This window comes from Symsagittifera roscoffensis, chromosome 10, assembly GCF_963678635.1.
Source record: "Symsagittifera roscoffensis chromosome 10, txSymRosc1.1, whole genome shotgun sequence".
NCBI classification, from domain to species: Eukaryota; Metazoa; Xenacoelomorpha; order Acoela; family Convolutidae; genus Symsagittifera; species Symsagittifera roscoffensis.
The window spans coordinates 43,703,655-43,727,854 of NC_087071.1; the positions used below are offsets into that span (position 1 = coordinate 43,703,655).

At 35.1% G+C, this 24,200-nt stretch overlaps 1 long non-coding RNA gene across 1 annotated transcript in view; it reads left to right on the forward strand.

The window, feature by feature from the left end:
* The first annotated feature begins 1,356 nt into the window (after positions 1-1,356).
* Positions 1,357-24,200, forward strand: part of LOC134855121 (uncharacterized) — a 28,507-nt gene continuing 5,663 nt past the window's right edge. Inside the window, exons 1-2 of the long non-coding RNA XR_010164451.1 lie at positions 1,357-1,428; positions 1,931-2,078. This is a non-coding gene — a long non-coding RNA (uncharacterized LOC134855121). The remainder of the gene's footprint in view (positions 1,429-1,930; positions 2,079-24,200) is intronic.

Below are 24,200 nucleotides of genomic sequence, written 5' to 3' on the forward strand. Positions count from 1 at the left end.
TTTTGCGTACAAAATTCAATTTGAGGTTGAAAAAAATATTTCGGGGCAAATTTTCAAAATTTTTTGGGAAACTTTTTGTGTCGCCATCAACAAAATTCCAGTCATACAATTTTCATGCATGGAAATTGTATGGTAAGCATTTTTGAAAAAAAAATTAAATCTGTTTTTTCTTTGTCACCAGTCTGTTCAACTGTTCTCAAAAAGCCGCAGTAATGGTTGAGTTTTTTTTCTAATATTTTTCGAAAATGTATGAAAATTTTATGACAAGCATTTTCTCCATACACTTGATGTATGGAATTGTTTGATAATGATTTTTGTTGAATGGAATTGTATGATAAGCACTCTTGGTGCATTGAGGTCAACCCGAGAGGTTTGGGGTAAAATTATGGTCCCAAATTTTGCAAAAGAAATTGCACCAAAAGCTAGTTTTGTCGCCATCATTTTTTGTCTTATGTCGAACCACTTTGAGAAAAACGCGTTTTAAATTGGAGTTTTTATTCGTTTTGTCCAGATATTTTCAGATGCTAAGCCGTCTCATTTTCCGATTGGTCGTCTTAGGTATATAACTTTGTACAATAGTTTTAATCATTGAAAAGTTTTTGCGCTAGATATGCCGATCAAAGACGAATGTCGACTTCAGTTTGACCATCATACGGAAAAACGTTTCCAGTCATTCAACTTTTTCATGAGCCAAATTTTAACACCACTTGCTAAAAAATGATCGAAGGTATTTATCCACAAGAGAAAAGGAGCAACAAATGAACTGTGCAGCTCTTCGATGAGAACAGCTCTTGAGCCCCTTCATACGATTCATACGAATTACATGGAATTTTTTTGTGGCTTTTTGAGAATTTTTTTGTTTTCTATTTCAGGAGGTGAACACAGGGCTGCAAAAGCCATCGCTTTCATAAAACCAAAACAAAATGTTCAAACCGAGGACAGCAGTTTGACAGGAATGACCGCTGAGTCAACAACTGACCCAGCCTCGGGGTCCAGAATAGGACCGGAAAAAGCCGAACACCTTAGCGGTCATTCTGAAGTCATAAAGCAACCCGGAGAGACTGTAATTTTCCCGGGTAACAAATGGCTGTACAGGAAGCGGTCCCAAAAAGGGGATCAACCGCGAAGCTCAATTAAAATTGAAATTGGAAGGAAAACGAACGTCATAGAATCGCCCGATTTTTCAGTCGTGACGCAAGACGAGAAAATTGATTCTACAAATGATGTGAGAGATGATGTCGCAATTGAAAATGACGTAACGAATGACGTAACTCGTGAAGTAACGGAAGACAGACCAGGCGATGACATAAGAACGGATGAGCATGAAGACTATCAGTCGGACTTGAGGGACAACAGCTCGGACGGGGCTAAAACGAACAAGGGTCGAGTGTGGGGGGTTTTCTCATTCTTCATCGGGTTGTTTGCCCGGTAATTGGACCTCTTTTATTTCCCCCCTTTGGTACCTAGTAACGAACTGTACCCCTATGAAGAACTAATTCAACAGTTAAATATATGTAAGCTTGTACCTAGTAACGAATCCCGCTCCTTGCAAAGGGCAGTGGGTTAGTTGAAGAGATCCCGTCAATTGATTTTTTTTCGATAATTATGTTGCTTCGCTAATTTTTTTCGATAATTATGTTTTTCGATAAAGATGTTAGATTGATACCTTCTTTTTTGAATTTTTAGCATGACTTTTAGCAGGTAAAAACACTAAACCAATCATCGCCGTCGTTAACTTTGTTCAAATGTGGTCTCTTCAATTATGATTATATTAGCTTTTTCTGCTCCTTAGTAAACCATTTGGATTGAAAAGAATAGGAGAAAAACACAAAATTTAGAGAGCGAAAAGAGGTTCAGCAATCAAGCTCCTTTTTAAAAATAATTGAGCAATCAATGTCCTTTTTTTTAAATAATTGAGTATTTATTTTAGATTCAGCAACATCGAATACGAGAAAAAACTATCGATTCTGTTTATATGTGTTGGCTCCGCTTTTGCCATGTTGACAATCCCTGAGCTCCTCGTCAACTTAGCCGACACATTCCACGAAGAGACGGATGAATGGGTCGAGAAACAAAAGGTGAATTTGAACCACTCGGGTCGGAATTTAGATTTTAAGCTGAAATGATTTATCGTTATTAGCATATAACTGCCAACTATCAAAAAAATTTGTCCATTTTCAGATAGTTGCCAGCAAAAATTGCCCTAACTAACTATTTTTATCAATAAAAAAAATTAAAAGTTTCAAACATAAAATTGACAGAGAAAAAAAACTGCATCAATCCAACAAAACTTAAGTAGAAAGACCTAAAAGCTGAAATTCTTAAGTTTTTCAGCAAACAAGTTTGGCTAATAAGTTGCTTCCCGTTTAAATCAGGACAGTTGCTTTGTTCGTTTCCAATTTTTTCCAAATTTCAATTTTTCCTATCTTGTGTTACGTAATAATACAGATAAATGGCGCGATGTTACGATAAAAAGTATGAAGAACAAACGTTCTTACAATCGTTATTTTGTTCATCGTACCAAGTTTCATTGCTCAATGTCAGCATTAAAACAGTTTATCAGAAGGAATTTAAAATAAATGAGAAATGAAAAAGAGCCGGCTGCTGATGTAACATATTTGCATCAAATCCGTTGATAAAAAATTGAAGTCAGTTAATTCACTTTACAGCAGAATATGTGATCAAAAACACCACAGCAAATGTAAACACAAACAAAATTGGGGGGTAACCACTAATTATAATCGATCAAAAAAATTAAAAAGAACAAAAGATAGAGCCCGATTTGCTATACTGGGATCATATAGCTCCTTTTACTAAAAAATGGCCTAATTTAGCCATTTTTAGATAAATTGGACTCTTTCAGCCCCATACTGATAAACTGGGGATCAAAAATTTTTCATCAAGACTTCTCGTATCAGAGAGAAGCCCTGAATGTTCCGACTGCCTTTTAAGGTCTATTGAGCTGTAATAAGATTTAAAAAATAAATGTGATAAAATAAATTGAAATTTTTTTTTTAATTTTAGATTTTTTGTGAAAAACATCCCCCCATGCCATATGTAGAATATGAAATTCTAGGCTTACCTAAGAAGCTCTTGGCCTCATTCCTGTGATAAGGGCCGAATGTCCTTCACCCTGCTGAGGTCCCTCAGTTTGAGTACAATAATACAAATAAATGGCTTCGGAGCCATTCTGGCCGCGGTGATTTCCTGCTATATATAACCATCTGGGGGTTTTTGTTCAGCGCAGTTTTCGTAAAAATGAACCCCAAGCAGCTGGGCCAGTTCGTGTAAATCAGCTTCAACAATGCCCCAGTTTAGAAGGGATTGCCCGGGATTGAAAGGGGGAAATAAAAAGAGTTGTAACGAGATGACTGTTCCCGTTGCTGTTTGGTTAACTCGGCTTGCAGCCGTGTAGATTTATGAGGTTTACTTGTCAGCAAATAGTGAATACAATCCATAAAACAACTCGATTTTGGGCGGGCACACTCAAGGGTGATCGGTTCGTGTGTTGTTAAGTTCATGGTGGGGCTGTCCTCCGTTGGTAACGGGATATTGCCCATGCTGAGATTAAACTTCCGGCACACCGTTTCCCTGGTGCTAGAACTAAGGTGCCTCATCGGTCCGTCGTCGATCATGATCGCATAAAGAACTTTGCAACCGTTGCAAGCACCGCTGGCGGCTCGACAGTGGGCTCTTATTGACTTTAAGTAGAATCTCGAGGATGCGGCTCGCTCGAGACGTATCGAACCACCCTGGTGCTCTAATTCATAGGCGTGCAAATCTTGTAGGGTAGAGGCAGCGTTTCCGTCGTGTAACGTCACTTTCCCGAAACGATAAAGTGTATGATTAGAAAGAGAAAAGGATAAAGCCATGCGGCGGAATGCATAACGGTCTTTTCGGGGCAAATCACGGAGCATGGCTTTACGCTCGTTAGATCCCGCCTCAAGAAAAGCTACAATTTTGAATTATTCAGAATATTTCATCTTGAAGTATTGTCGGTTTACACACAAAATTGCAACTCAAAATTCAAATACAAGTAGTTCGAGTTATTATCCGATAAGATAAGTAAATAGGTAAACAATTAGTCACGCTTAAAATAGATCAAGTTGGCAGAAAATGTCATTCCTATTCCAGAAAAAAAAAATTGGCAAAGCCGGCGAACCCCCCCCCCCCCACCAAATCGGATCTAAGAAAGCTTATGTTATGAAATTCAGAGGAGCGATACTAGAGATGATTTGACCCGGGCATACAAAAAACGGGACCCCTCAGACCCTTGGGGGGCAAGTGATAACGGTCCCCGGAAGTGTAAATGGCCCTATCAGAACTCGGAAACTAGCGGCGGTGTTGGGCTCAAATTCTAGTATGTTGTAGGCCTGGTTAAGGGGAGCTTAAGTTTGGGAACCCAGACTCCTCAGACCCCCACTTCCGGTTTTATGCCCTAAGTAAACAAACCCACCCCTAACTTCCGGAAGTCGTTACTCGACCTCCAATGATTGCAGGGAGCTGAAACTTGGAGGGATGATAGGTAGTGGCAAGATACATCTTGTATTATATTTTGAACCAAATACGGCGGTTGGACCGGAAGCTATTAGCACTTGGAAAAATACCCCCTTAGACCGAAAGTAGGCAATTTTCGCGAAATAATGAGCGAGGGCATATCGATTTTATTGCGGCAATGGACATAAGATATGGACACCGAAAAAAGACCCCTAGTGATTGAAACGTCTCCGGTGACTCCTTCCGGTGTTAATAGCCTTTTCCCGGGAAAAGTGATAGTGGACCTTAGAAATGGGATAACTTGGGAAGTATTAACGGGATATGAATGAAACTTGGTAGTTAGGGCCCCCATGGGATTCTGAACCCAAATATGGAACTTTGACCCCGGTTGACCCCTGGGTGACCTTAAGTTGACCTTTGAGCGTTTTGACCCAAACTTGCATGGAAAACCCCGAGATTAACACCAGAAAGTGGCGTATTTCCCAGCCCAAACCCTGGAAATGAGAATGAGTCGTCTTGCTAAAAATTGGGGGAAAACTTATATATTGGGAACTAGAGCAGAAGCTGATAGAGATATAGCTTTTACATTACAACCTTGGAGTAGAGGATTTAATTTAAAGTGGACTTGGTAAACATTGGGTTCAATTTAGCTCGGCGAATGCGCTATTAATAGAATATCAATCAGGGTAAAAAGAAAAGTAGTCCCAGAGGAAATTGGTAGTAATAGAAGCATAGCATGAGATTTTGGTTTCCTAAACAGTATGAATGGACGGGAAGTTTACTTGGCTCTCCGGAGGTGATTTTTTGGTTTAATTTGACCCCTAATGGACGAACTACGTTCCCCTGATAGCTAGAAGGTCGGGATTGGAATAGAGTACAGATAGAAAACTTAGATGCCTGAAATTAGTTAGCTACCCAAAAAAGGGCCTCGTCTACTCTTGGGAGGCCGAAAGTTTAAGGTTATAATAATACTTATAATTAGCTTATAATTAGCTACCCAATTAGCTTATAATTAGCTACCGAAAAAAGGTAATAATAAAAATAGTAATAATTAAAATAAAGACCTTGGGAGGATTACTGCGTAAACATAGCATGGTTTGGAGGTTGAGTTGAACTCGAAAGCTGAAGTTGAGAGAGTTCAGGAATTGGTTGATTAAAATCGTATGACATTTGTTTACTTGGTCAAATTGTGACAGCTACCGCATACCGGGTATCTAAAAAGCGTGAAAAGATTGATAAAAGAAACCGAAGTTGGCACGTTGCAGAGTTGACAGGGGGAGGGATGTAGCCTTAAACGTGAGCGGACGGGTGATTTAGGCGGATGTCAGGACTGATAGGGAATGGCGTGACTTAACTAAAACTAAGTGTAAAGAAAGATAAGGAATTGGAGGGTACCGGAGAGCCTGTAAAAGTCAGAAGAATTATTGCAAGCAAATCGAATAGTTGATTTTCCGTTAGTTAGAAGAGAACAATTGTGGGACTTATAGAAATCAGACGGGTCCTGAAAGTGACTCGTGAAATTTTCAACAAGAGTTCTCGACGCGAGATTTTTAGTGAAGCTTTGTGAAACAAAGTTAAAGAGTTGTTTAGAATTGCTTGTAAAGTGAACTGCAAGAGGCAGCTTTCCGGAACTTATCGCAGATTAAATTCATTGTTACTTAATAGATTGTATTCAGGCCACCTAGCGGTCCTTATACTCGGCAATTTATATATTTATCTCTGAATTCAATTACTATCCAGTTTCTTGCAATTCTTTCCGAGGAAGAGAACAGTCGATAGTCGAGAGCAATCGAGAAAAGGGGGCGCAACCCAGTGTAGTACATCGATCGACCACCAAATTCAACCTTTCAACCGAAGGGATTGTCGCCAAATACCGGATCACAGCTCATCCCTTGCTGGTTCTGGTATTTAGGGAAGGAAATTAGCGGACAATATAGAAGGAATAGATTGAGTCTAAACAGTCACATTCCGCAAGACGACACCATATAAAATACAAAAAGATAGATTTTGCTCCTTTTAATAAATCAATTATGACACACAAACTTTTTTCAAGAAGTTGAGAACGACTTCTAAGCCGGGTTAAATCTCCGCTTACGCGTCAATAGAGCGAAATATATCGCGCGTTAATTGTCACAAATTGGCCAAAATGGAATCTTTAAACCCCCATAACTTTACGAAAAATGATCACAGTTGAAATATCTTTTCACCTTTAAGTTCAAGACAACGAAACCCTTCGAATGAAATAAAATAAATTCCGTCAAAAATAGCTAGTTAGAAAGTCAAAATTTGTCTGAAAAAAAAACCACCCCGAGGACATATATTCCGTTATTTTCGTTAGTCAGAAATAGCTAGTTAGAAAGTCAAAACAGTAAAGCGTCACCTTAACAAAACATACTTTTTATGAAAACTAATCGTATGAAAGCAAAACTCTGATTTTACAAACGAAATTTTTGACACTATGGAGTTGTTTGTGCTTCAAAAAATGATAATTTTTCAAAAAAAAAAATTTCACTTTTCAATATAGTTTCATAAAGTTTTAATTTCAAAATTCATTCTACCACAAGTTACGTGAAATAAAAATTGATATGCTTCGCAACGCAAATAGCACAGCGCTAAGACCAAATATCATGCCTCAAATCATTTTGGAGCAATTTGTAAGACGGGATAAATTTCCGCTTACAATTTAAAATCACGAAAAAAAAAACTTTGTTGAATCATTATCACAAAATAGCCAAATTGGTAATGTTTAAACCCCTGTAACTTTTTAAAAACCAATTACTGGTGAAAAATACCTTTAGTTTGAGGTCAAAATTGCAAAATTTTTGATGATATAAAAAAAACAATTCCGGCGGAAAATTGTAGTTAAAACCAAAAATTTTGAATTGTCCTTGGAAACAAATGTTTCATTTCGCAAACCAAGCAATCCATTGAAATTGACATTCAAATTTGAATGAAATGTTGTTCAGTTAAATAGCCTGAGTAGAAAGGTCGTTGTTGGCTTAACTTTAAAAATAGTTTGATCGATATAAAAATGAGGCCTATAATTTACTTCAAAAGAACTAATTTAGTGATTTTCCATTTCACTTTAACTTTTTTGATGCTTATTTCTTATTCAACTCATGGAAAAGTGTCGAATTCTGGTGATAGAAAAACAGAAAAACTAAGTTATAAACCAATATCGACAATTGTGAATGGATCGGATAGCAAACCTAGATTGTTCTATGTGCGTGTGGCGACTGCGGTGGGTTTGACTTGTGGCGGGGCAGTAATCGACCCTTTGTGGGTCATTACTGCTGCCAGATGTGTATTTGAAGGCAACGGTAAAGACAGAACAAGGCTTCAGGTAGTAATAAAAATGGTTTCCAAGTGAGGTCATTACACGAGTTTGGAAACATTACGAGGCCAAACTGTGCACTGGATAGGCGCACAATTTTGTGTCTGCATGTTCCTGGATTCCATAGAAAAGTCTTTAAACATGTGAAAATTTTGTCGGAACGATCAAAGGAAAGTAAAGAACAAAAGAAGAACAATTGGAGCGTCCTTGTTGCGGAATCCGCTGACAATGCACAAAATGCACAGTTTGGCCTCGTAATGACTTAGGTCCAACAATGAACAATTTTTTTGTTAAGTGTTATGTTGAAGTATTCAGCTATCTCAGAATCATTGGCATTAGTTTAACAGAGGACTGGTCTTTTCATACACATCTTTTGAATCAACGATTGGAATATAAGTTGTGTTTTTGAGTATTAGCCAATTTTTCATACAAGAAAAATTTCTTTTTTCCCAAGAACATGTCTCTTTCAGCTTTTTTGTTGGCTTACAAACTTTTTTTAATTTTCATCGATTTTCGATTTATCGTTTTTTGTTCATTCGCTAAAAAAAATTTTTCGTTTTGACACGCAATGTAAAAAAGGCTAAAATGTTTGTGTCTTCACTTTTGTTTGTATTGGGTCTTCTTAATTAAGAGCATTTCAAAAAACTTATAAACTGATATGGTTTCACCTCCGGAGTACCACAGTTTCTGATGCAGCGTTAAACTTTCACACATCACTGATTGTGAAGTTTTTTATAGAATTTTGGAAGAAGTTAAAAGTTAACCACCTTTTTCTTGTTTCTGGTTTGAATCTATGGTCAAATGAAACAACGTGGTATTCAGAAAATTTTCCAGCTCAGAGATGTTGCTATTTTGATAAACTCCCTGGATCTAGATTTTTGTTTTTTATCGTTATTTGTTTTTTGGACAAGCTGTGTCAAAATAAATTCTTCAAAACAATCTTGAAATAAATATAATTTTGGGCTTGATATTTCCCTCAAATGACGTTAAAACTTCAAACCAATAAAATAAGGTTGTTTTCACTTGAAAAAAGAAGCAGATACGCAGTCAGATTCGTTTTTCTTTGAAGATTCGGGGGTATTTTTTCACTTTTGGCATGAGGTTTATAATTTGTTTCTCGACTTGTCGATTTAAATCGAAATTGTTTCATGCTTTTAGATGTATTTAATTGATGTGTCCTTAGTTGTTCATTCACTTTTCCAGTTCACTTTTTCTTTGTTCAGGTACTACGAGTGCTTACGAGTGGCCACTGTTTTGTTGCAGGGTAAATTTTGTCATTGCTTCCTGAATGACCAAATTTTCATAGATTTTTGAGATGACATCAGAAAACAAATCCGCGTAAAATATCGAATATTATCAAGTCCTCCAATTTAGTGAAAACCTTGGCAGCTTCAATTGAGTTCCTTTTCCAGCGCCAGATTTGAAAATTTTTTCAATTCAATTTGATTAGACGACCATTTGCTCTAAAACGTTGCTCGTTACTAGTTCCAGTGACTTTTTCGAGAATACACATGATAACTAGCACCATCAGTTTCCGTTTTTTGAAAATTGATTTTGCTTTTCATTTTAGCCTAATTTTTGATTGGTTTTGTTTGGCAAAATATTGCTAATTCTTATAACTGGATCTCTGAAAACTCTCTGGAACGCTGCTCATTGATGCATTATCCAGTTTGTCGGGTCACATCCAACGTTGATAAGTTTTTCAAATAATTAAGCTACAACAATAATTTAACCAACAGAATCTCTTGAGTTAGGACCGAAGTGTAACTCATAGAGTAATTTCGGATAGGGTACACCGTCTGCTCGTCACGCTATCTTATTTTCGGCCGGATAGATTCGTGCAACTTCTTAGTCTAATACCGATCCTAATCTTACTCTTATACTATCTAGTCTCAGGTTGTTTAACTAGTCTCTGCTAGGCTCAATAGATCTAGGGTATACTGGTTTATTGCGGCTGCTGAAGTGCTCGGGAGAGTCCAACTAATTTCTAAGTTAAATTCAAATCTCTCTGGTGCTGAAATTACAAGTAACTTCAGCACTTACAAATAAGTGGGTTGTTAGTTAGATGGATCATGATTGGTTAATATTAAATACTTTACATTGGTAAAACATTTAATTTATCCAATCATAAAATATAGTTTAGATCAGGTTCCACCCATCCGGGTTTTACAGAGTTTTTTAGAACAGTTCTTCTGTAATTCAAGGGTGGATGATGGACGTTGGTATTTGGCGAACATCATAATTTTCTTCCGCTTCTTCTTGTGACAACGACTGAGTCTTTGCAACAAAATCAATTCTGATTTCAGAATGGTTGGCTATGTCAGGTTTTTCTGTTCTTCGGGGAGAACTTCTTTTGTGTCTTGATCTAGCTTGGGAATGGCGTGGAGATTGTGCGTGGAGGGGATGCCTGGTTACTCGGATCTGTACGTATACTTGAACATCGAGGTGGTCATTGGTCTAGTTCAATGAAGTCCTTTTCTGCGAAGTCAAGTCGTACTCTAAATCCTTTGAGTTGTGATTGTGAGCGGCATATCGATTGTAGTTGGTTATTCTCTCTCGAGTGTAGTGAGGTCGTCTTGTCTTTTGATGTTCGTCCTTGGTGTTGTATTCTGATCTATAAATTGCATCATGTGATTTTACATTTTATAAAACTTTTATTAGTTTAATATTTTTTAATCATGATTTTAGTTAGTTGTTTTCACAAAAGCTTTTTGTTTTAGTTCGGTTATTTTGAAGAGTTACTCACCCTTGAGTAGCTCTTATTAAAAATAAAGGTGTGGTCACAAAGCGTGGATGTAGCGCGGTGGGTTAGGCCGGCTATAGAGCATGCTCAGGACGTCCTTTCCTGGTGGGTTAGGCCAGGAGTGGGAGTATGATTTCATGCGGTGTTTGTGAGGGGTCCTGTTATGTGACAACGTTTTATGTTGGGTTTGTTGTGGTTTTACTTATGTCTTGTTGGTTATGTACTTTTTCCAAAAAGCAAATTGTTTGTGGTATGGGTTTGTCTTTCGACTTTTTTGTGTTTTATTATTTCTTTCTAAGACTTTATAATAGTCTTCAAAAGAATAAATTATCCAGTTTTAAACTGGGTTAATCCGGTTTGGGTACCGTTGGTTTCCTTTTCTTAGTCATGCTGTTATTCTATGATTTGTGGTATTTAGTAAGCTGCGTTGGTTAGTTTTGTTTAGTATATGATTCCTTTCCAACCGGGTTAAAGGAAAGTTTGAAACATGTTATTGTATGTTAGAGTTGTTGAGTGTGAAAACTTGAAACTGAAATTCATTATTTTAAACAATTCTTCGTGGGCGAGCTGTGCGAGTGTGGATAGAATTTCTGTGCAAATGAATAAAAATATCAAAAGGTTAGTACTGCAATTGCATTTTATTAATTTACTGCATAGAATTTGGAAATTTACTGCTAGTTATGGGGGAATTTTAAGATACAAATTTTCATCATAATTAGATTTACTGCAATGGGGGGAAAATTTATAAATTAATTTACTGCATTGGTATTATATTTATTTAATTGTTGGTGCAAAAGTTTAATAGGGTCTTAAACAGTTTTGAAGAAGTTTGCTATTTTTTATTTTTCTTTTGTGAATTTTGCAGATGGTCTAGGATGAAGGCTAAAAATCTAAAGAAAACATGAATAAAGAATGGTGAGTTTTTAATATTTTAATTAGTTAGTGATATTCATTTAATTCATACTTACCTGTTAGTCGTCGGGGAAAAAACCGTGGGGGAAGATGTCGTGAATTAGTTCTGAAGTTGTTAGTAGTTTAGCTAGAATGCGGATGATATTTTTAGTCTGAAGTAGTGGCCAAAGCAATTGAAGTGCCTTAATAGTGGTTAGTTCTTCAGTGCCTACTGCAAACTCATAAGGTGTGTTTTGGATTAAGTTATATAATTTGTGGTTAAATTTCGTGTTGTGGATGAATTCTAAAATTGGGATTTCTATAGGCTGTACAAACTCGTGCGGGATAAGGAAGGGTCGGGATTCTTCGGCGTTGAAGGTCTTGGTGATGGGGCAGAAAATGTACATTTGGGTTATGGGGTCATAATTAAGAAGAATACCATGGAGGTTAGTGTCTTTAATACAATATGTGAAATTTAGGAAATACGGTGAAGTGTATTTTGAATTGATGAATTGAAAACGATGGTGTGGTTGTCTAGAGGGTGTGTGGAGGTCAAAGTGATTTTGGATGAAACGATAGTAACTGTATGTATGTGTTTGTTTAGTGCGCAACATAATATCATGTGAGCAGTGCAAATCTCTTTCGTGTGGTGCAAGGAAATGAGAGGTTAGTGAAAAGATTTGGAAGCGTTCTTTAAAACTTTCGTATGCTTGTGTGTTTGTTAGTGCTTCTGAAATAATGTGATCAAACTTTCGGTCGAAGATGTTTAGTGTAAATACATATGGTGTCTTGATGAAAAATTTCTCGGTGATTTGTGGATTAGCGAAGCGATCGTCGTCTAAGAATTGATCTTGGTTAGCTCTAATGATGTTGTGATCGTAGTATTCTAGTGTATATTCATTAGCTCTAGGTGCAGTGTGTATTTTTAGTGATTTTTTATATCCAACGTAAGTAAACTGTCTAGCGGTTAGTGGTGTAGTTAGTCGATATAGCATGTCTTTGTTTCGTTCTATATCGATGGAAGTGTTGGATAAAGGTAAGCAAAGAGGGTTAGTGAAATGATAGTATGAGGTCCAAGAGAGAGTGGGCATTAAAACGTATTCATCTACAAAGTTGCGTGTTTCGTTAGTGTCGTGAGGGGTGTTTAAGGTGTATTGTGGAAACGAGGGTAAAGTGATAGCTAAAAATTCTTTAGTGTTAGTATGCTGGGGGTGGTTGATGTATTCACGGGCTGTTCCTGGTTTTGCTGGGAAAGGATGGTTGGGGAATTTTCTTTTAAAAGTGCGGTAAGCTCTGTTAGTGTTTAGTGAAGATATAGTGGATGTGGATGATGGTGTTAATGATTCAGTATAATTTGAAGAGGGTGTAGGGGGATTGGATGAATTTGTAGTGGAGGAGATTTGGTTTATGGTCGGGGTGTTTAGGTGGTAGGGTTGTTGTTGGAGGGTAATAAAATTATCTAGCTCTGGGGAGATTCGGGGGGTGTCTGGAGAATGAGATGATCGGTCAGAATGGTATGAGGAATAGGTTGGGGTAACTTGGGAAGCATAAGAGGGTGTGGGGGTGATTGGGTCAGGGTTATTGGATAATATGGGTTGAAAAGGGGGTTGAGAAAAATTAGAAGGGTTATGAAAATTATTGGATGGGGATGGTTCTGAGTCGGCAAATTCATCGGGGGTTTCAATATTCGGGTTATTTAGCTGTGAGATGGAATATAAAACTGAGATGTGTGAATTAGTGTCGGAATTCATGCCTGATGTTACATTACTAGATGGAAAATCGGGTGGCGGAAAAGCAAAAAGTGGTATTATTGGGAATGTAGAGGTAAGATTGGTTGGGTGGGAATTTGATCGGTGTAGTGATCCAAGTTGGCGGCTCATCGTGGGCTAAAAAAATGATTATTTTGAGACTGAAAAGCGGTGGTATGGGGTTGTTCAATAATTTGTTCATAAGTATTATCATCTTGTGGCTGGTGTGTCATTATATGTTGAATGGGACTTTGTGATGTGGTGAGTCGAAAATTTGGGTTATGTGTGATGGCTAAATTTCGAAAATTTCGTGGGACTAGGGATAGTGGATGGTTATTTGGTAAGGGTGGTAATTGTGGTGCCGTTGGCGTTATGTCTACATTGTTATGTTCTTCGTCGTATGTATTTTGTCGTGTTGTTATTTTTGTGTTATATTCTTTTATTTGTGCGTCTAAAAGAATTTTGTTTATAGATGTAGAAAGGATTCCAAAAAATCCTGCAAAGAGTATGCGTGCTACGCTTGCTTGTCTGTTTACTTGTGTGTGTATAGCACATGTATTGTAGATTCCTTTTAAGAGTGAGAAAAGAAATCCAATAAAGTTAAACATTGCGTATAAAATAGTCAATTTTTCTAAGATGTAGTAGGGCCATCCTAGAAAATCAAGGATTTCATTTTTGAGTGTAACAAAGCTGAAAATGTTAATTGGTGATATATCTTGGGGACGGTATTTTTCGCCGTTTAGATATATATAATCTTTAATGTCTTTAAAATATCCGCTATAGTCTTGCGTGTAGATATCGGCAAATCCTGCGGTTTCTGCAAGTTTGCGTAAGTTTTGGTCAATTGATTGTCTTTGTATAGTGTCCATTTGTGTTAATAATTCTTGGAATTGTTGTGTTCTAATGTGATGTTGAATATCTGATTTTGAATAGATTCCTATTGATTGTAAGTCTATATTTGGGTTTCGAGCGATAGCGCGAATGCTTTCTGGTGAAAATTTTTTGAGTGATTGCATTAATGTGGGATATGGAGTGAGAAGATAATATTTATTTTCATCAGGGTTTAGTTGTACTACATTGTGGCTATTTTCTGATCCACATGGGACTGCGGTATCCCAGAAATAGGTTCTTCGTGAAAGTGTATCCACGAAATGTACTTTATTCTTATAAAAGATAGGGATTCTTTTATAACATCGTTTATCTTCAAAAACGTATAGTGGTGATACTTTTTTAGTACAAGTATAAAACCATAAGATGTTTCCTTCGTAGTCTAAAAAATTTGATCTATTTCCTGATAATAAGTATCCTGCGTAGGGTATTTTTAATACTGCTAGTGCAAGTGATTGTAATATTTGTGTTCGTTCTAATTCGCATAGTTGGTGTAGTGTTTCTAATTCGGAGAGTGACATTTCTTGAAAAATGCGGCTAATTGTATAGTCTAGTTTCATATCCAAATGAATATCATAGTGGATATTACCGAAATATGTAGTATTCATTAGTGATAATTCTTGTAAGCGTGTGCTTCTGGTGTCATAAGGTTTTAGATGTCCACCAGGTTGTCCGTTGCTTTTTTCAAAATTAACTGGTATATAGGATGTTCCTTCGTTTAGAGGATGACCTGTGGCATATGGGTCGATTTTTACTTTTCCAGTGGTCATGTCGAATCCTTTTTCGTATTCAACTAATATTTCAGAGTATTGTGTTCTGTGAAGTGGATTCCTGTATTTACATGCAAGTTCTGTTTCTTGATATATTTGAAATCGTGTCAATTTATTTTCTATATTGTCTATGTTTCTAAAATCGGAACTTAGTTTGCGTGATGGATGGACTTGTTCATAAGGAATTGATTGTATGAAATATTTTTCGTGAAATTTTATCATACGAGCGTGTATTTTTGCTACTTGAAATGTTGTACATGTATCTTCGGGGAACCAAACAATTGTTGCTTGTGTTCTTGTTGTAGGGTCGCAATATCCTTGATCATTTTTACAAGGTAGTCGGATTCCTTGATAGATCATTGTATTATCAGATAAATCTCGTGTGAGTTGTATTTTTTCGAGTTGTATTTTCCAATCGAAAAACATTATTTCTTGGTATCCTTTATTTTTTGTGTCTGCTTTGCAGTTTGATGGGTTATTTATACCAATGTGTGGTATCCAATGTTTATCATGTAGGTCATAGGTTAATCGTCCGTGTGCGCCGTTATACGGGTATTTTTCGTCTAGTTTTATATGTCCTTGGTGTCTTTCAAGTTGTGATTGGTGTACAGAGTCTGAAAAAACTTGAAAATTGACTAATTTTCTTTGGGAATTTTTATTTTGTGTGATGTTTAGTCTAAGTAATTCATTTTTACAATCGTCGGGATTGAGATGTAAAAGACGTTCTATATTACTTTGATAGAATGATTCATGGTCAAGTCGGTTTTTGTTTCCGTTCGAGACTTGTGAACAATGTACTTTCTTTTCGGAAAATGTCGCTGTGAATTTATAACCTGTAACTGTTGTTGCTCGGGCTTTTGAATAGAGTGTTGCTATTATATCTGTGGTTTCTATAGCTTGTGGTTCTGTTTCACATTGTGATACTTGATTTATTGCATATTTGTGTAATGTTTTTTGTTCATTTTCTTCGCAATCGTAATGTGTTACTAATAAATCTTGTGGTCCTGTACGAGGGGAAGGGTTTATGTTTTGATTTGAGGTTACTAGAAAAGGGAGTTGAAGAAAAATTAATAATTTTAGAATATACATGTGTATGATAATCCTGAGTATGGGTTATAAAATGTAATGTAACCAATTGTGTTTTTGGTGTATCTGTCGTATTTATATATTACTTCAGTAGTTATAAACGGTGGTGGTAGTGATTGAGCTGTTATGTTAGGTGGATTTAATGGGTAGGGATGTTGTGTAATATTGTTTAATTTAACTGTGATTTCAAACTTTAATTGTAAACTGTTTTGTTGGAGTATTTGAATATTGTGATCACGGATATCGTTGTGAATATCTTGGCGATATTGTAATCTATTAAGTGCCCAGTTATGAAGGCGGTTACTTTCTTGATGTTGTCCAAATAATGGTGGAGGTGCTGTGAATGTATTCCAATCTAATCTTAAAGGAATATTTATTGATGATTGTTCTCGATATCTGGCGTCGAGATTATTTGGAAAATTTAAGTTAAAGGGTGGTGGTGAAAACTGGCTTATTGATGGTGTTGATGGTAGTGATAATGTTTCTGGAAGTGATGAGGATGTTGTTGTATCCGTAGAAATATCTATGGGGTCATTGGCTAAATTTGGTTCACCTTGTGTAAATGAATGTGTAGTCCAATATGGCAGTCGTGATGTTAGGTTTGGGGGGTTAAAAGGATTTTCACGTATTTGTTCAGATGTTGGTGTTGAACCTAAGTAATCTGATGGTAAGCTTGAGGTGCTACGTTGTGAAAAAAGTGTAGGAGTTTCTGGTGTGATACCAGTGGTGTTTTCTGGAGTGGTTTGTGATGGGGATTGAGGTATATCAAAATGAACTCGGGGAGTTTGAAAATTTCTATTTCGTCGAGGATGTATAATTTGTCTATTTATTTCTGTTGTGTTTTGGTTTTGACTAGGATTTCTTATTCTATTTAGTTCTTGTGGTAGTGTTGGGTATAGGTTATATGTTGGTTCGCTTAGAGGTGCTTGTCGTTGAACTGGTTCTAGTGGTTCTGATAAACGAGCGTGCCGTTCTTCAAAAGTGTATGGATTGTCTTGAAAAGAAATTCGTGTAGATGTTTGAGGATTTTGAGTAGTTGAAGGTGGTGTTGGATTATCTTGGGATGATGTCGGTGAAGACTGATTTTGTGACTGTTGGGTAGCAATTTTTGATGGATTTTTGAATTGTTACTTTAGTGAGAAATTTTGTGTTTATTATAATATTCTTCTAAAAAAAGAATGAGAAGGACTGTTGCTAGGGCAAATGTGAGGATTGCTTTCTTTATACATTTACAGATGGTCAAAATGAGGGATGATAAGAATGCTATGAAAATTACAAATAATAAAAAAATATCGGTTCTACTGAAAATTGTTCGTATCATTTAGACAAGTTGTTAAAATCGTACCTGTGGATATATTCAAGGGTTTTGGAAAGTTGGAGGAATAGTTCGAGTATTGTATAGAAAATTTAAAAAATGTTACAAAAAATGATGAGGATTATTAGAAAAGATTCAAGTATATCAAAAAGAAATATTATAAAGGCTTCAAGTATTGAAAAAAAATGTTTAAAATTTATAAGTATTTGAGCAACTGTTTGAGAGAAGAGCATTTAAGAAATGATCTCTTGGTCGAATATTTTTTGCTGTTTGAGGCGATTTTCTAGTGTGGTCGAATTATTTATTAGTTTTTTGACAAGTGGGTTGAGTTTTGTAAAAAATTGTTGGGGGCAATTTTCATGGTGACTGGGAGGTCGTCTTTTTCTTTATTTTTGTTTGTCAAATGATCCGGGGTATGGTGAGATTTTTATACCTTAGGCTAATTAAAATCTTCATTTTGTTACTTTAGGCTAAGTTATCAAATTTGTTTTGGGGGTATTCGTGGTCTGAGTTGGGGAAATATTGTTGATCTTTGGGTTATTAGATAAGGGAGGGGTACGGTATTATGGTGATATTTATTTTAGCTGTCAAGTTGGAGTGGTTTGCTTATTTTTGACCTGGAGGTTGTAAAGTTATAGTTAAAGATGTGCCTGGAGTTCTAGATTATTCGTCTAATTGATCTTAGTTTGAGTTAGAGAAAGTGGCGGATTGGATGAATCCTATTGGTCTATTTTGAACTAGAATTATTGCGTACTTGTGAGCATGTTATTTTGAAAAATTGAAATGAAAAATGTTACGGGGGTTTCAAGATTGTGAAGTATAAAATCTTAAAATTACTTTTTAAATTCTACTTTCTTTAATATTTTAGATTGGGGGATGAACATTTTGTAGTTTTTACGTAGTTGATTTCGGAGTCTTGTTGTTTTTCTATGTTCAGATTTGTCTATTTCTTCTTGGGGTATTATTTGTTCTGTCATTTTTCTATTTTTTCTGTGTTTTGGGGATTCTTTATGATTTTGTGTATTGTTTTTGGTGGCGGTTGGTTTTGTGTTTTGATTTTCGGTGGGGTTATCATTTTGTTCTGTGTTTTTCAGATGTGGTTCATTTTGAATGATTTTTAATCCTGTGAAAGAATATAATTGAGTTAATTCGCGGAGTGCGTATTCTTTTGGGTAATAAGGTAGTAGGTTGTTTCGATGTTGAACGATTTCTTTTTTGTTTGAGTCGGTAATTTTATATGTGACATCAGTGGGTTTTGCAATTATTTGGTAGGGTCCTTTTCGGAGGGGTTGTAATTTTTTAGAAATTCCTTTTTGAGTATTAAAATTAGGTATTAAAACAAATGTTCCAATTTTTAAATCGGAAGCTGGTGTAAAACGTGAATTGATTTGTTCATTTATGTTTTGTCTTTGTAATAACTTTTTCGTTATTTTTTGGTAAATTTCATTGTGTTTCTTATCTCTATTTAAAATCCATTCGGTGTGTGTACCGGAGGCTAATTTAAGAATTTGTGGGTGATGAAAATGATCTTCATCGTGTGTATGTAAAGGTAGGTTATAACAAATTGAGTCTTTATTTGGTTGACAATAACCTTGTGCGTTTTTATGAGAATTTGCTGTAAACATTATTGGTTTGCGTGGCTTTTGGTTAAAAACCATTTCGTATGGTGACATTCCTAAAGTTGTCGTTATTTGTGAATTATACGCTAAGGGAAATAATTTTACATCTGCTGACCATTCGGTATATTTTGTATCATTTCCGTTGATGATACATCTAAGATATTCTTGTAGTGAACGGTTCATACCTTCGACTAAGCCGTTTGTCCAAGGTGCATGAGATGTACGTGGTTTGTGTTTAATGTTGTATAAATGACATAGTGTTATTATTTCATTATTTATGAAGTCTGTACCATTGTCTGTGACTAAAATTTCTGGTAGTCCAAATTTTGCTATCCAGTGTTCATAAAGTGTTGTATATGCATAATAAGCATTACAATGTGGTACTGGGTTAAGTGCTACATAGTGTGTGAATGCGTCAACAATTACCATAATGTAGGAGTTTCCTTCTGATGAGGGTGAAATTGGTCCTTTAGTATCAAATGAGATACGATGATTAAAGTACAAACTTTGTCCTTTAAAATCTTGTTTTTGTGCTATTTGTTTTTGATTTGGGTAAGGTTTATTTAGTTGACATACTATACAGTCATTGCATAGTACTTTTATCCAAATTGGTGCATTTGGGAAATAAAAGTTTTGTATAAAATTTGAATATGTTTTCTCTGATCCAGAGTGTCCTTTAATATTTTGTGTATGTGAAATATTAAAAGCTATAAGAATCATACTTAAAGGGAGACATGGAACTGTAGATTCATTTAATTTGTATTCTAGAAGGTCTGTGTTTTCGTTAATTGTTGTATTATTGAATTTTCGAAAATATCGGAGGAGTGTTTTATTTCCTAAAATGGTTGAATCTGCTTTGATAGGTTTAGTTTTATATTTGTGCCATGATTTCAGTTGTCGAATTACTGGGTCAAGGTTTTGATATTGTTTCAGTGTTGAAATTGTAATTGTTTCTGTTGGGGGGAGAAAAATGTTTTCGATTTCTAATGTAGATAAGGGTATTGTATCAAGTGGGTCGTGAAGGTCAAAAACTTGATTTATTGTGTATTTTGAATCATTTGTTTGTGGTCCTGATAAATTTATTTTATCAGTTAAATCTTCTTTTTCAATTAGTGGAAAATGGTCTTTCTTAGGCAGGTGTTGTTTTGTTCGTTTTTGTTGGGTGTTATTTTTTATCCATTGAGAATATGGGATTGGTTTGAAAGTTGATGTTCCAAGTAAATCAACTTCATAATGATTATTTTGACAATCTAAATAAAGTGGGAAATGTTGTAAATTATTTATTTGTGATTGTTCAATATCAGTTTTAACTGCATATTTGCATTCTAATCGGGGTGATGTTTCGTTTTCTGCAAGGTAGAATTTTATGTTTTTGGGTATTTCAACTGTTGTTTTTCGTGTAAGTAATTCAGGTGGTGTATTTCGACTTAAGGTGTCTGGTAATGCAAGATTTTTTCCTGCAGTCCAAACTATATGTAAGTTTGGAAATTTCATTAGAATTAGTTGAAATCTGTAAACTCGGTGGTTTGGGTTAGATTTTTGTGTAAAGAGAAAGATGATTGGTTTATGGTCTGTGAATAAAACTGTTGGATGTTTTGATCCAAGGATCAGAAATTCATATTCTGTCAGTGTATATATTATGGCTGTACATTCTCTCATTAGAGTTGAGATTCGTAGCTCTGCTTGAGTGAATAATCGAGAATTTGCTGATATGAGGTTCATTTTATTTGTACCATTATGTGATTGTAATAGTGCTGCACCGATGCCAAAGTTCGAAGCATCGCACATTGCATAAAATGGTTGATCAGGATCTGGAATTGTGTTTGAAATTTGTTCAGTTAAAAGTTTCTTTATTTCATCGAATCGTGTTTGATGTTCTGTATTCCATTCAAAATTATTTTGTTGTCTAAGGATGTTGTAAAATGGTCGTAGATATAATTGCATTTTATAAACATATTTACTTAAAAAGTTTAACATTCCAAGGAATTCTTGGATTTTCTTTTTATTTGTTGGTGGTTGAAGTTTTTGAATAGCGTCAATGCGTGATTTCAGTGGAGTGATTGTTTTTCTTTCTATGTTATGTCCTAAGAATTTAACTCTTGTCAAAAAGAAGTGTGATTTATCGGGGGCGGCCTTCAGATTTTCGTTCTGAAGTATTTGGTGATATTTTTCTAAAACATTGAACATTTCGTCTTTTGTTTGTGATTGCATAAAAACATCGTCTAAATAGGTGATTGCGTTTTTCTTGAGTATCAGTGGTCTAAAAATTTTGCTCATAAAAGCTGAAAATGCTGCTGGTCCTATGGATATTCCATAGAATAAGCGGTTGAATTCATATTGTTGGTTTCCGATAACAAATTGTGTTAAACGTCGTGATTGTTCATCTAGTGGCATTTGATTGTATGCACTATTCATATCGGCGGTTGTAAAGTATTTGCCGTTTATTTTTGTTAAAATAACTTGTATTGGTTCAATGGGCCAATTACATTTTGATTCGTCTATAAGTGAATTGAGGTATCTAGCATCGAGAACGATTTTTAATGATTCTCCTTTAGCTAGAATGATAACGGGGTTGATGAATGTGTTGCCTTTTGGTTGTTCTTCTTTATTAACTGGTGATATAATATTGTACTGTTCTAAAATATCGAGTAATCTGTTTACTTTATCATGTAAGTGAATTGGTACTTTACTTGCTCTCTGTTTTTTGAAAACTGCGTCAGGTTTTAATGGGAGATGTAGTGATGAACTGATTTTGCCAACATCGAATTTTGATGTTGCATAGACTGATGAATATTTAATTAGCTGTTTGGCTAACTTTTCAAATTCGTCTTGTGTTATTTGTGAATGTTGGAAATTAAACATTGTTAAAAATTTCTGTTGGTCCTTTGTGTAGTTACTTATATTGAATGTAGGTTTGAAATATGGAGTTTTTGTGAAATAATCCGTATTTCTGTTTTCGTTACTTATTATATTATTTATAGATAATTCTTCATTAAGAATTGTAGATTGGCAAATATCTAGTAATTGGAGTATATTATTTACGCGATAGGCTTTTTCGTGTATTGGTGATATTGTAGCGTTGGTTTCACAATATCCTAAAAGTCCTAAAGGTAATGTTACTTGGTAAGGTGTGTTGTTATAAACATGTAAGGAAATAATATCTGAATTCGAATTTTTCAAATATTTTATTGAAGAGATTGTGATTTTGAAAAATTTATGAATAGGTTTGAATTCAAAATCTGACATATAAAATTTTTGTTTGTTTTGTTCTTTATCATATTGGTGAACTTGTTTGATTGAAAAATTATAGATGTTTCCTGATAGTGGTTTCAGGTGTTTTCTTTGTTGGTTATATATTGGATAGAATTTTGAAAAGAATGGTGGTTGTTTATTTAATCTTTGAAAAAATGTTAGGGATGTTTCTTTTGTTTTTGTATATTTATCTTTGATTAATATTTTACTATTTAGTATGTTAATTGTTGGTATATACTTTGAAATAAATGGTATTCCAATGATATTATATTTAATATCAGTGATATGGAATATTTGTTTAAATGGCTTGTTTAGAATTTTACTTTGCTCCATTGTTCTGGTAGGGAGGAGAAATAATTGGATTTTTCCGTAGTTTATCAATGTTGATCCTTGTGCTGTTGCTAGCTTACTGGAGGTTTCAAGAGGTGTTAGCTTTGGGTGTAAAGTTTTTATTTCATTCCATGTGGGAATGTTTATTATGTTTGATTCTGCTCCTGAATCAATTAAAAAATCTATTTCAAGGTCTGGTGGTTGAAATTCTTTATTTCTTGGGCTTTCTAAGAGAAATGGTATTGTCCAAATTTTTTCTTTGGGTTGTTCTTTTTGTATATTTTGATAAATGTGGTTTGTATTCAAGCATTTTGTTTTGGTGTTTTTATTGGTTTGATTTGTAGTGTTAATCTCATTTGTTTCTTGCGTTGTTGGTGTGGAATTTATGGGTGTAGTGTAATAATTTTGAAGAAATTCTGATTGATTTTCATATATATGTGATGGAAAGGGTTGTTCATATATGACAGATTCATAGTCATTTTCGACTTTTATCATATTGATAGCAAGAGTGTTTTCAGTATCACTTTCTGAATCTGATGATGTACAGTTTATTTGATTGAGTTGTAACGTATCAGTTACTGTGTCATCAATACCTGGAGGGTCTGATGTTGTTTCTGGATTAGATTGTACTTGATTGATTTGTCTTTGATGTTTAGGTGTACTACTTCTGTGGCGATTATTAGAATTATTATAGTTATTATTATTTCGGTGTGGTGATTGGGAATAATTTCTATAACGATTATTATAACTTGGGTGTCGATTTTGTGAATTATTTCGCGATCTGTTTTGGTAATTATTGTTTGGTCTGTTATAGTTCGATCTATTATATGAGTTATTCCTTGATCGATTGTTCGAGTAATTCTGGTTTCGGTTGTTTGAATAACTTCTATTTCTATTATAGGAGTAGTTTCTATTCCTATTGTATGATGAATTTCGTGATTGGTTGTTTGGATAGTAGTTATTTCTTGATTGGGAATTAGATCTAGAAACAAATCGTTGTGTATTTGAATTTGATCTGGAGTAGTTATTTCTACTATTTGGTCTATTGTAGTGATTTTGTGATGAATTTTGTGTATTTCTTCGTTCTGGTGATCTTCCTCTATAACTTGAGTTATATGGTGATTGATTTCTTGTATAATTTGTGTTGTTCGGGAGTGGTTTTCCTGAACTGTTGTTGCTGTGGACTGTTTTGTTCGGTAGATTTTGATCTTTTTTCATGTATTGATAGAATGATTTATTTGGTTCTTTGTATTTTTGAGGTTTATTTTGACTATCTTGCTGTTTTTGTCTACATTCGGAAATACTATGTCCGTATCGTCGGCAATAATTACACCATTTTTTGAAAGATGGTTTGCCTTTGAAGTTTGGGTTCTTTTCATAAATATTCAGTATTTCAGTGATTTTTTCAACGAGGTCTGTCTCTGATTCCTGTATATTATTAATATTAGTGGGAGTCGTTTCAATTTTGTTAACGTATTGTAATTTCAGATTTTCCGTTTCTTCTAGTTTCATCGTGATTTCTGCTTGTTCTAATTTGTCTACTAGTTTTCGAAAATCTAAATCGGGTTCTCGAATTGAAGAAGGATGGGATGCTCTCTTTTTTATTGCTATTTTCCTTAATTGTGGTGTTAAGGTCATCATTAAGATTTCTGTCATCTTTGTGTTTTTATAGTCATGTGTATTTAGTGAGTATGCTTTTCGAACTAGTGTTTCGATTCGTACTGCTA